Genomic DNA, 14,415 nt, shown 5'->3' with positions numbered 1-14,415 from the left:
TATTATGAGCAGGTGGCTCTGTTGTACCCGCCCAACCGACTAGCCTCCGATGAAACTGAGGAATTTTTGCCCAAACATGTTCCACATGTCTAGAATGACCATATAGGAAAGATTCATCTGGAGCTCATCCCTGTAGGGCGATAGACAGGGCCTGAGAGCCCCGAATACCTTCCCCGTCCAGTTTAAAGGCTATAACTCATGCTACAGGATCCAAAATCGGGAGTTCTCGGTCCCGTTGGAACGGGGGCACAGAATACTACCCTGTAGGAATGAAAACTCGTATAGAGTACCCTGATATATTTTTTTGAAAATATAATAGTCCTTACCACATTAAAATGGGCATCTACGTTCTCATCGATTTATTATGAGCAGGTGGCTCTGTTGCACCCGCCCAACCGACTAGCCTCCGATGAAACTGAGGAATTTTTGCCCAAACATTTTCCACATGTCTAGAATGACCGTATAGGAAAGATTCATCTGGCGCTCATCCCTGTAGGGTGATAGACAGGGCCTGAGTGCCCCGAATACCTTCCCCGTGCAGTTTAAAGGCTATAACTCATGCTACAGGATCCAAAAACGGGAGTTCTCGGTCCCGTTGGAATAGGGGACAGAATACTACCCTGTAGGAATGAAAACTCATATAGAGTACCCTGACATATTTTTTTGAAAATATAATAGTCCTTACCACATTGAAATGGGCACCTACGTTCTCATCGATTTGTTATGAGCAGGTGACTCTGTTGCTCCCGCCCAACTGACTAGCCTCCGATGAAACTGAGTAATTGTGGCCCAAACATGTTCCACATGTCTAGAAGGACCATATAGGAAAGATTCATCTGGCGCTCATCCCTGTAGGGCGATAGACAGGGCCTGAGAGCCCCGAATACCTTCCCCGTCCAGTTTAAAGGCTATAACTCATGCTACAGGATCCAAAATCGGGAGTTCTCGGTCCCTTTGGAATAGGGGCACAGAATACCACACTGTAGGAATGAAAACTCGTATAGTGTACCCTGACATATTTTTTTGAAAATATAATAGTCCTTACCACATTGAAATGGGCACCTACGTTTTCATCGATTTATTATGAGCAGGTGACTATGTTGCACCCGCCCAACCGACTAGCCTTCGATGAAACTGAGGAATTTTTGCCCAAATATGTTCCACACGTCTAGAATGACCATATTGGAAAGATTCATCTGGCGATCATCCATGTAGGGCGATAGACAGGGTCTGAGAGCTCCGAATACCTTCCCCGTGCAGTTTAAAGGCTATAACTCTTGCTATAGGATCCAAAAACGGGAGTTCTCGGTCCCGTTGGAATAGGGGCACAGAATACTACCCTGTAGGAATGAAAACTCATATAGAGTACCCTGACATATTTTTTTGAAAATATAATAGTCCTTACCACATTGAAATGGGCACCTACGTTCTCATCGATTTGTTATGAGCAGGTGACTCTGTTGCTCCCGCCCAACCGACTAGCCTCCGATGAAACTGAGTAATTGTGGCCCAAACATGTTCCACATGTCTAGAAGGACCATATAGGAAAGATTCATCTGGCGCTCATCCCTGTAGGGCGATAGACAGGGCCTGAGAGCCCCGAATACCTTCCCCGTCCAGTTTAAAGGCTATAACTCATGCTACAGGATCCAAAATCGGGAGTTCTCGGTCCCGTTGGAACGGGGGCACAGAATACTACCCTGTAGGAATGAAAACTCGAATAGAGTACCCTGATATATTTTTTTGAAAATATAATAGTCCTTACCACATTAAATGGGCACCTACGTTCTCATCGATTTATTATGAGCAGGTGGCTCTGTTGCACCCGCCCAACCGACTAGCCTCCGATGAAACTGAGGAATTTTTGCCCAAATATTTTCCACACTGTCTAGAATGACCGTATAGGAAAGATTCATCTGGCGCTCATCCCTGTAGGGCTGATAGACAGGGCCTGAGTGCCCCGAATACCTTCCCCGTGCAGTTTAAAGGCTATAACTCATGCTACAGGATCCAAAAACGGGAGTTCTCGGTCCCGTTGGAATAGGGGCACAGAATACTACCCTGTAGGAATGAAAACTCATATAGAGTACCCTGACATATTTTTTTGAAAATATAATAGTCCTTACCACATTGAAATGGGCACCTACGTTCTCATCGATTTGTTATGAGCAGGTGACTCTGTTGCTCCCGCCCAACCGACTAGCCTCCGATGAAACTGAGTAATTGTGGCCCAAACATGTTCCACATGTCTAGAAGGACCATATAGGAAAGATTCATCTGGCGCTCATCCCTGTAGGGCGATAGACAGGGCCTGAGAGCCCCGAATACCTTCCCCGTCCAGTTTAAAGGCTATAACTCATGCTACAGGATCCAAAATCGGGAGTTCTCGGTCCCGTTGGAATAGGGGCACAGAATACTACCCTGTAGGAATGAAAACTCGATATAGAGTACCCTGACATATTTTTTTGAAAATATAATAGTCCTTACCACATTGAAATGGGCACCTACGTTCTCATCGATTTATTATGAGCAGGTGGCTCTGTTGCACCCGCCCAACCGACTAGCCTCCGATGAAACTGAGGAATTTTTGCCCAAACATTTTCCACATGTCTAGAATGACCATATAGGAAAGATTCATCTGGCGCTCATCCCTGTAGGGCGATAGACAGGGCCTGAGAGCTCCGAATACCTTCCCCGTGCAGTTTAAAGGCTATAACTCATGCTACAGGATCCAAAAACGGGAGTTCTCGGTCCCGTTGGAATAGGGGCACAGAATACTACCCTGTAGGAATGAAAACTCATATAGAGTACCCTGACATATTTTTTTGAAAATATAATAGTCCTTACCACATTGAAATGGGCACCTACGTTCTCATCGATTTGTTATGAGCAGGTGACTCTGTTGCTCCCGCCCAACCGACTAGCCTCCGATGAAACTGAGTAATTGTGGCCCAAACATGTTCCACATGTCTAGAAGGACCATATAGGAAAGATTCATCTGGCGCTCATCCCTGTAGGGCGATAGACAGGGCCTGAGAGCCCCGAATACCTTCCCCGTCCAGTTTAAAGGCTATAACTCATGCTACAGGATCCAAAATCGGGAGTTCTCGGTCCCTTTGGAATAGGGGCACAGAATACTACACTGTAGGAATGAAAACTCGTATAGTGTACCCTGACATATTTTTTTGAAAATATAATAGTCCTTACCACATTGAAATGGGCACCTACGTTTTCATCGATTTATTATGAGCAGGTGACTATGTTGCACCCGCCCAACCGACTAGCCTCCGATGAAACTGAGGAATTTTTGCCCAAATATGTTCCACACGTCTAGAATGACCATATTGGAAAGATTCATCTGGCGATCATCCATGTAGGGCGATAGACAGGGTCTGAGAGCTCCGAATACCTTCCCCGTGCAGTTTAAAGGCTATAACTCTTGCTATAGGATCCAAAAACGGGAGTTCTCGGTCCCGTTGGAATAGGGGCACAGAATACTACCCTGTAGGAATGAAAACTCATATAGAGTACCCTGACATATTTTTTTGAAAATATAATAGTCCTTACCACATTGAAATGGGCACCTACGTTCTCATCGATTTGTTATGAGCAGGTGACTCTGTTGCTACCCGCCCAACCGACTAGCCTCCGATGAAACTGAGTAATTGTGGCCCAAACATGTTCCACATGTCTAGAAGGACCATATAGGAAAGATTCATCTGGCGCTCATCCCTGTAGGGCGATAGACAGGGCCTGAGAGCCCCGAATACCTTCCCCGTCCAGTTTAAAGGCTATAACTCATGCTACAGGATCCAAAATCGGGAGTTCTCGGTCCCTTTGGAATAGTGGCACAGAATACTACCCTGTAGGAATGAAAACTCATATAGAGTACCCTGACATATTTTTTTGAAAATATAATAGTCCTTACCACATTGAAATGGGCACCTACGTTCTCATCGATTTATTATGAGCAGGTGACTCTGTTGCACCCGCCCAACCGACTAGCCTCCGATGAAACTGTGGAATTTTTGCCCAAACTATGTTCCACACTGTCTAGAATGACCATATAGGAAAGATTCATCTGGCGCTCATCCCAGTAGGGCGATAGACAGGGTCTGAGAGCTCCGAATACCTTCCCCGTGCAGTTTAAAGGCTATAACTCTTGCTACAGGATCCAAAACGGGAAGTTCTCGGTCCCGTTGGAATAGGGGCACAGAATAGCTACCCTGTAGGAATGAAAACTCATATAGAGTACCCTGACATATTTTTTTGAAAATATAATAGTCCTTACCACATTGAAATGGGCAACTACGTTTTCATCGATTTATTATGAGCAGGTGACTCTGTTGCACCCGCCCAACCGACTAGCCTCCGATGAAACTGAGTAATTGTTGCCCAAACATATTCCACATGTCTAGAAGGACCATATAGGAAAGATTCATCTGGCGCTCATCGCTGTAGGGCGATAGACAGTGCATGAGAGCCCCGAATACCTTCCCCGTCCAGTTTAAAGGCTATAACTCATGCTACAGGATCCAAAATCGGGAGTTCTCGGTCCCGTTGGAATAGGGGCACAGAATACTACCCGTGTAGGAATGAAAACTCGTATAGAGTACCCTGACATATTTTTTTGAAAATATAATAGTCCTTACCACATTGAAATGGGCACCTACTGTTCTCATCGATTTATTATGAGCAGGTGGACTCTGTTGCTACCCGCCCAACCGACTAGCCTCCGATGAAACTGAGGAATTTTTGCCCAAACATGTTCCACATGTCTAGAATGACCATATAGGAAAGATTCATCTGGAGCTCATCCCTGTAGGGCGATAGACAGGGCCTGAGAGCCCCGAATACCTTCCCCGTCCAGTTTAAAGGCTATAACTCATGCTACAGGATCCAAAATCGGGAGTTCTCGGTCCCGTTGGAATCGGGGCACAGAATACTACCCTGTAGGAATGAAAACTCGTATAGAGTACCCTGATATATTTTTTTGAAAATATAATAGTCCTTACCACATTGAAATGGGCATCCTACGTTCTCATCGATTTATTATGAGCAGGTGGCTCTGTTGCACCCGCCCAACCGACTAGCCTCCGATGAAACTGAGGAATTTTTGCCCAAACATGTTCCACATGTCTAGAATGACCATATAGGAAAGATTCATCTGGCGCTCATCCCTGTAGGGTGATAGACAGGGCCTGAGATGCCCCGAATACCTTCCCCGTGCAGTTTAAAGGCTATAACTCATGCTACAGGATCCAAAAACGGGAGTTCTCGGTCCCGTTGGAATAGGGGCACAGAATACTACCCTGTAGGAATGAAAACTCATATAGAGTACCCTGACATATTTTTTTGAAAATATAATAGTCCTTACCACATTGAAATGGGCACCTACGTTCTCATCGATTTGTTATGAGCAGGTGACTCTGTTGCTCCCGCCCAACTGACTAGCCTCCGATGAAACTGAGTAATTGTGGCCCAAACATGTTCCACATGTCTAGAAGGACCATATAGGAAAGATTCATCTGGCGCTCATCCCTGTAGGGCGATAGACAGGGCCTGAGAGCCCCGAATACCTTCCCCGTCCAGTTTAAAGGCTATAACTCATGCTACAGGATCCAAAATCGGGAGTTCTCGGTCCCGTTGGAATAGGGGCACAGAATACTACCCTGTAGGAATGAAAACTCGTATAGAGTACCCTGACATATTTTTTGAAAATATAATAGTCCTTACCACATTGAAATGGGCACCTACGTTTTCATCGATTTATTATGAGCAGGTGACTCTGTTGCACCCGCCCAACCGACTAGCCTCCGATGAAACTGAGGAATTTTTGCCCAAATATGTTCCACACGTCTAGAATGACCATATAGGAAAGATTCATCTGGCGCTCATCCTGTAGGGCGATAGACAGGGTCTGAGAGCTCCGAATTACCTTCCCCGTGCAGTTTAAAGGCTATAACTCATGCTACAGGATCCAAAAACGGGAGTTCTCGGTCCCGTTGGAATAGGGGCACAGAATACTACCCTGTAGGAATGAAAACTCATATAGAGTACCCTGACATATTTTTTTGAAAATATAATAGTCCTTACCACATTGAAATGGGCACCTACGTTCTCATCGATTTGTTATGAGCAGTGACTCTGTTGCTCCGCCCAACTGACTAGCCTCCGATGAAACTGAGTAATGGGGGCCCAAACATGTTCCACATGTCTAGAAAGGAACCATATAGGAAAGATTCATCTGGCGCTCATCCCTGTAGGGCGAATTAGACAGTGGCCTGAGAAGCCCCGAATACCTTCCCGTTCCAGTTTAAAGGCTATAAATCATGCTACAGATCCAAAATCGGGAGTTCTCGGTCCCGTTGGAAATAGGGGCACAGAATACTACCCTGTAGGAATGAAAACTCGATATAGAGTACCCTGACATATTTTTTTGAAAATATAATAGTCCTTACCACATTGAAATGGGCACCTACGTTCTCATCGATTTATTATGAGCAGGTGACTCTGTTAGCACCCGCCCAACCGACTAGCCTCCGATGAAACTGAGGAATTTTTGCCCAAACATGTTCCACATGTCTAGAAGGACCATATAGGAAAGATTCATCTGGCGCTCATCACTGTAGGGCGATAGACAGGGCCTGAGAGCCCCGAATACCTTCCCCGTCAGTTTAAAGGCTATAACTCATGCTACAGGATCCAAAATCGGGAGTTCTCGGTCCCGTTGGAATAGGGGCACAGAATACTACCCTGTAGGAATGAAAACTCTATAGAGTACCCTGACATATTTTTTGAAAATATAATAGTCCTTACCACATTGAAATGGGCACCTACGTTCTCATCGATTTATTATGAGCAGGTGACTCTGTTGCACCCGCCCAACCGACTAGCCTCCGATGAAACTGAGGAATTTTTGCCCAAATATGTTCCACATGTCTAGAAGGACCATATAGGAAAGATTCATCTAGGCGCTCATCCCTGTAGGGCGATAGACAGGGTCTGAGAGCTCCGAATACCTTCCCCGTGCAGTTTAAAGTCTATAACTCATGCTACAGGATCCAAAATCGGGAGTTCTCGGTCCCATTGGAATAGGGGCACAGAATACTACCCTGTAGGAATGAAAACTCATATAGAGTACCCTGACATATTTTTTTGAAAATATAATAGTCCTTACCACATTGAAATGGGCACCTACGTTCTCATCGATTTATTATGAGCAGGTGACTCTGTTGCACCCGCCCAACCGACTAGCCTCCGATGAAAACTGAGTAATTATTGCTCAAACATGTTCCACATGTCTAGAAGGACCATATAGGAAAGATTCATCATGGCGCTCATCCCTGTAGGGCGATAGACAGGGCCTGAGAGCTCCGAATACCTTCCCCGTGCAGTTTAAAGGCTATAACTCATGCTACAGGATCCAAAATCGGGAGTTCTCGGTCCCGTTGGAATAGGGGCACAGAATACTACCCTGTAGGAATGAAAACTCATATAGAGTATCCCTGACATATTTTTTTGAAAATATAATAGTCCTTACCACATTGAAATGGGCACCTACGTTTTCATCGATTTATTATGAGCAGGTGCTCTGTTGCACCCGCCCAACCGACTAGCCTCCGATGAAACTGAGGAATTTTTGCCCAAATATGTTCCACATGTCTAGAATGACCATATAGGAAAGATTCATCTGGCGCTCATCCATGTAGGGCGATAGACAGGGTCTGAGAGCTCCCGAATACCTTCCCCGTGCCAGTTTAAAGGCTATAACTCATGCTACAGGATCCAAAATCGGGAGTTCTCGGTCCCGTTGGAATAGGGGCACAGAATACTACCCTGTAGGAATGAAAACTCGTATAGAGTACCCTGACATATTTTTTTGAAAATATAATAGTCCTTACCACATTGAAATGGGCACCTACTGTTTTCATCGATTTATTATGAGCAGGTGGCTCTGTTGCACCCGCCCAACCGACTAGCCTCCGATGAAACTGAAGGAATTTTTGCCCAAATATGTTCCACACGTCTAGAATGACCATATAGGAAAGATTCATCTGGCGCTCATCCCTGTAGGGCGATAGACAGGGTCTGAGAGCTCCGAATACCTTCCCCGTGCAGTTTAAAGGCTATAACTCATGCTACAGGATCCAAAAACGGGAGTTCTCGGTCCCGTTGGAATAGGGGCACAGAATACTACCCTGTAGGAATGAAAACTCATATAGAGTACCCTGACATATTTTTTTGAAAATATAATAGTCCTTACCACATTGAAATGGGCACCTACAGTTCTCATCGATTTATTATGAGCAGGTGACTCTGTTGCACCCGCCCAACCGACTAGCCTCCGATGAAACTGAGTAATTGTTGCCCAAACATGTTCCACATGTCTAGAAGGACCATATAGGAAAGATTCATCTGGCGCTCATCGCTGTAGGGCGATAGACAGTGCATGAGAGCCCCGAATACCTTCCCCGTCCAGTTTAAAGGCTTATAACTCATGCTACAGGATCCAAAATCGGGAGTTCTCGGTCCCGTTGGAATAGGGGCACAAATACTACCCTGTAGGAATGAAAACTCATATAGAGTACCCTGACATATTTTTTGAAAATATAATAGTCCTTACCACATTGAAATGGGCACCTACGTTCTCATCGATTTATTATGAGCATGTGGCTCTGTTGCACCCGCCCAACCGACTAGCCTCCGATGAAACTGAGCAATTTTTGCCCAAATATGTTCCACACGTCTAGAATGACCATATAGGAAAGATTCATCTGGCGCTCATCCCTGTAGGGCGATAGACAGGGTCTGAGAGCTCCGAATACCTTCCCCGTGCAGTTTAAAGTCTATAACTCATGCTACAGGATCCAAAACGGGAGTTCTCGGTCCCATTGGAATAGGGGCACAGAATACTACCCTGTAGGAATGAAAACTCATATAGAGTACCCTGACATATTTTTTTGAAAATATAATAGTCCTTACCACATTGAAATGGGCACCTACGTTCTCATCGATTTATTATGAGCAGGTGACTCTGTTGCACCCGCCCAACCGACTAGCCTCCGATGAAACTGAGTAATTGTTGCCCAAACATGTTCCACATGTCTACAAGGACCATATAGGAAAGATTCATCTGGCGCTCATCGCTGTAGGGCGATAGACAGTGCATGAGAGCCCCGAATACCTTCCCCGTCCAGTTTAAAGGCTATAACTCATGCTACAGGATCCAAAATCGGGAGTTCTCGGTCCCGTTGGAATAGGGGCACAAATACTACCCTGTAGGAATGAAAACTCGTATAGAGTACCCTGACATATTTTTTTGAAAATATAATAGTCCTTACCACATTGAAATGGGCACCTACGTTCTCATCGATTTATTATGAGCAGGTGGCTCTGTTGCACCCGCCCAACCGACTAGCCTCCGATGAAACTGAGGAATTTTTACCCAAATATGTTCCACAGGTCTAGAATGACCATATAGGAAAGATTCATCTAGCGCTCATCCCTGTAGGGCTATAGACAGGTTCTGAGAGCCTCCGAATACCTTCCCCGTGCAGTTTAAAGGCTATAACTCATGCTACAGGATCCAAAAACGGGAGTTCTCGGTCCCATTGGAATAGGAGCACAGAATACTACCCTGTAGGAATGAAAACTCATATAGAGTACCCTGACATATTTTTTTGAAAATATAATAGTCCTTACCACATTGAAATGGGCACCTACGTTCTCATCGATTTATTATGAGCAGGTGGCTCTGTTGCACCCGCCCAAGCGACTAGCCTCCGATGAAACTGAGTAATTGTTGCCCAAACATGTTCCACATTTCTAGAAGGACCACATAGGAAACATTCAACTGGCGCTCTTCCCTGTAGGGCGATAGACAGAGCTGAGAGCCCCGAATACCTTCCCCGTCCAGTTTAAAGGCTATAGCTCATGCTACAGGATCCAAAATCGGGAGTTCTCGGTCCCGTTGGAATAGGGGCACAGAATACTACCCTGTAGGAATGAAAACTCGTAGAGTATCCTGACATATTTTTTTGAAAATATAATAGTCCTTACCACATTGAAATGGGCACCTACGTTTTCATCGATTTATTATGAGCAGGTGCTCTGTTGCACCCGCCCAACCGACTAGCCTCCGATGAAACTGAGGAATTTTTGCCCCAAATATGTTCCACACGTCTAGAATGACCATATAGGAAAGATTCATCTGGCGCTCATCCATGTAGGGTGATAGACAGGGTCTGAGAGCTCCGAATACCTTCCCCGTGCAGTTTAAAGGCTATAACTAATGCTACAGGATCCAAAAACGCGAGTTCTCGGTCCCGTTGGAATAGGGGCACAGAATACTACCCTGTAGGAATGAAAACTCATATAGAGTACCCTGACATATTTTATTAAAAATATAATAGTCCTTACCACATTGAAGTGGGCACCTACGTTCTCATCGATTTATTATGAGCAGGTGACCCTGTTGCACCCGCCCAACCGACTAGCCTCCGATGAAACTGAGTAATTGTTGCCCAAACATGTTCCACATGTCTACAAGGACCATATAGGAAAGATTCATCTGGCGCTCATCGCTGTAGGGCGATAGACAGTGCATGAGAGCCCCGAATACCTTCCCCGTCCAGTTTAAAGGCTATAGCTCATGCTACAGGATCCAAATTCGGGAGTTCTCGGTCCCGTTGGAATAGGGGCACAAAATACTACCCTGTAGGAATGAAAACTCATATAGAGTACCCTGACATATTTTTTTGAAAATATAATAGTCCTTACCACATTGAAATGGGCACCTACGTTCTCATCGATTTGTTATGAGCAGGTGACTCTGTTGCACCCGCCCAACCGACTAGCCTCCGATGAAACTGAGTAATTGTTGCCCAAACATGTTCCACATGTCTAGAAGGACCATATAGGAGAGATTCATCAGGCGCTCATCCCTGTAGGGCGATAGACAGGGCCTGAGAGCCCCGAATACCTTCATCGTCCAGTTTAAAGGCTATAACTCATGCTACAGGATCCAAAATCGGGAGTTATCGGTCCCGTTGGAATAGGGGCACAGAATACTACCCTGTAGGAATGAAAACTCGTAGAGTATCCTGACATATTTTTTTGAAAATATAATAGTCCTTACCACATTGAAATGGGCACCTACGTTTTCATCGTTTTATTATGAGCAGGTGGCTTTGTTGCACCCGCCCAACCGACTAGCCTCCGATGAAACTGAGGAATTTTTGCCCAAATATGTTCCACACGTCTAGAAGGACCATATAGGAAAGATTCATTTGGCGCTCATCCATGTAGGGCGATAGACAGGGTCTGAGAGCTCCGAATACCTTCCCCGTGCAGTTTAAAGGCTATAACTCATGCTACAGGATCCAAAAACGGGAGTTCTCGGTCCCGTTGGAATAGGGGCACAGAATACTACCCTGTAGGAATGAAAACTCATATAGAGTACCCTGACATATTTTTTTGAAAATATAATAGTCCTTACCACATTGAAGTGGGCACCTACGTTCTCATCGATTTATTATGAGCAGGTGACTCTGTTGCACCCGCCCAACCGACTAGCCTCCGATGAAACTGAGTAATTGTTGCCCAAACATGTTGCACATGTCTACAAGGACCATATAGGAAAGATTCATCTGGCGCTCATCGCTGTAGGGCGATAGACAGTGCATGAGAGCCCCGAATACCTTCCCCGTCCAGTTTAAAGGCTATAACTCATGCTACAGGATCCAAAATCGGGAGTTCTCGGTCCCGTTGGAATAGGGGCACAAAATACTACCCTGTAGGAATGAAAACTTGTATAGAGTACCTTGACATATTTTTTGAAAATATAATAGTCCTTACCACATTGAAATGGGCACCTACGTTCTCATCGATTTATTATGAGCAGGTGGCTCTGTTGCACCCGCCCAACCGACTAGCCTCCGATGAAACTGAGAAATTTTTGCCCAAATATGGTCCACACGTCTAGAATGACCATATAGGAAAGATTCATCTGGCGCTCATCCCTGTAGGGCGATAGACAGGGTCTGAGAGCTCCGAATTCCTTCCCCGTGCAGTTTAAAGTCTATAACTCATGCTACAGGATCCAAAAACGGGAGTTCTCGGTCCCATTGGAATAGGGGCACAGAATACTACCCTGTAGGAATGAAAACTCATATAGAGTACCCTGACATATTTTTTTGAAAATATAATAGTCCTTACCACATTGAAATGGGCACCTACGTTCTCATCGATTTGTTATGAGCAGGTGGCTCTGTTGCACCCGCCCAACCGACTAGCCTCCGATGAAACTGAGTAATTGTTGCCCAAACATGTTCCACATGTCTAGAAGGACCATATAGGAAAGATTCATCAGGCGCTCATGCCTGTAGGGCGATAGACAGGGCCTGAGAGCCCCGAATACCTTCATCGTCCAGTTTAAAGGCTATAACTCATGCTACAGGATCCAAAATCGGGAGTTCTCGGTCCCGTTGGAATAGGGGCACAGAATACTACCCTGTAGGAATGAAAACTCGTAGAGTATCCTGACATATTTTTTTGAAAATATAATAGTCCTTACCACATTGAAATGGGCACCTACGTTTTCATCGATTTATTATGAGCAGGTGGCTCTGTTGCACCCGCCCAACCGACTAGCCTCCGATGAAACTGAGGAATTTTTGCCCAAATATGTTCCACACGTCTAGAATGACCATATAGGAAAGATTCATCTGGCGCTCATCCATGTAGGGTGATAGACAGGGTCTGAGAGCTCCGAATACCTTCCCCGTGCAGTTTAAAGGCTATAACTAATGCTACAGGATCCAAAAACGCGAGTTCTCGGTCCCGTTGGAATAGGGGCACAGAATACTACCCTGTAGGAATGAAAACTCATATAGAGTACCCTGACATATTTTATTTAAAAATATAATAGTCCTTACCACATTGAAGTGGGCACCTACGTTCTCATCGATTTATTATGAGCAGGTGACCCTGTTGCACCCGCCCAACCGACTAGCCTCCGATGAAACTGAGGCATTTTTACCCAAATATGTTCCACAGGTCTAGAATGACCATATAGGAAAGATTCATCTAGCGCTCATCCCTGTAGGGCTATAGACAGGTTCTGAGAGCTCCGAATACCTTCCCCGTGCAGTTTAAAGGCTATAACTCATGCTACAGGATCCAAAAACGGGAGTTCTCGGTCCCATTGGAATAGGAGCACAGAATACTACCCTGTAGGAATGAAAACTCATATAGAGTACCCTGACATATTTTTTTGAAAATATAATAGTCCTTACCACATTGAAATGGGCACCTACGTTCTCATCGATTTATTATGAGCAGGTGGCTCTGTTGCACCCGCCCAAGCGACTAGCCTCCGATGAAACTGAGTAATTGTTGCCCAAACATGTTCCACATTTCTAGAAGGACCACATAGGAAACATTCAACTGGCGCTCTTCCCTGTAGGGCGATAGACAGAGCTTGAGAGCCCCGAATACCTTCCCCGTCCAGTTTAAAGGCTATAGCTCATGCTACAGGATCCAAAATCGGGAGTTCTCGGTCCCGTTGGAATAGGGGCACAGAATACTACCCTGTAGGAATGAAAACTCGTAGAGTATCCTGACATATTTTTTTGAAAATATAATAGTCCTTACCACATTGAAATGGGCACCTACGTTTTCATCGATTTATTATGAGCAGGTGGCTCTGTTGCACCCGCCCAACCGACTAGCCTCCGATGAAACTGAGGAATTTTTGCCCAAATATGTTCCACACGTCTAGAATGACCATATAGGAAAGATTCATCTGGCGCTCATCCATGTAGGGTGATAGACAGGGTCTGAGAGCTCCGAATACCTTCCCCGTGCAGTTTAAAGGCTATAACTAATGCTACAGGATCCAAAAACGCGAGTTCTCGGTCCCGTTGGAATAGGGGCACAGAATACTACCCTGTAGGAATGAAAACTCATATAGAGTACCCTGACATATTTTATTTAAAAATATAATAGTCCTTACCACATTGATGTGGGCACCTACGTTCTCATCGATTTATTATGAGCAGGTGACCCTGTTGCACCCGCCCAACCGACTAGCCTCCGATGAAACTGAGTAATTGTTGCCCAAACATGTTCCACATGTCTACAAGGACCATATAGGAAAGATTCATCTGGCGCTCATCGCTGTAGGGCGATAGACAGTGCATGAGAGCCCCGAATACCTTCCCCGTCCAGTTTAAAGGCTATAGCTCATGCTACAGGATCCAAATTCGGGAGTTCTCGGTCCCGTTGGAATAGGGGCACAAAATACTACCCTGTAGGAATGAAAACTCATATAGAGTACCCTGACATATTTTTTTGAAAATATAATAGTCCTTACCACATTGAAATGGGCACCTACGTTCTCATCGATTTGTT

Source organism: Panicum virgatum, chromosome 1K (assembly GCF_016808335.1).
Source record: "Panicum virgatum strain AP13 chromosome 1K, P.virgatum_v5, whole genome shotgun sequence".
NCBI lineage: Eukaryota > Viridiplantae > Streptophyta > Magnoliopsida > Poales > Poaceae > Panicum > Panicum virgatum.
Note: the sequence above shows the minus strand (reverse complement) of the source record.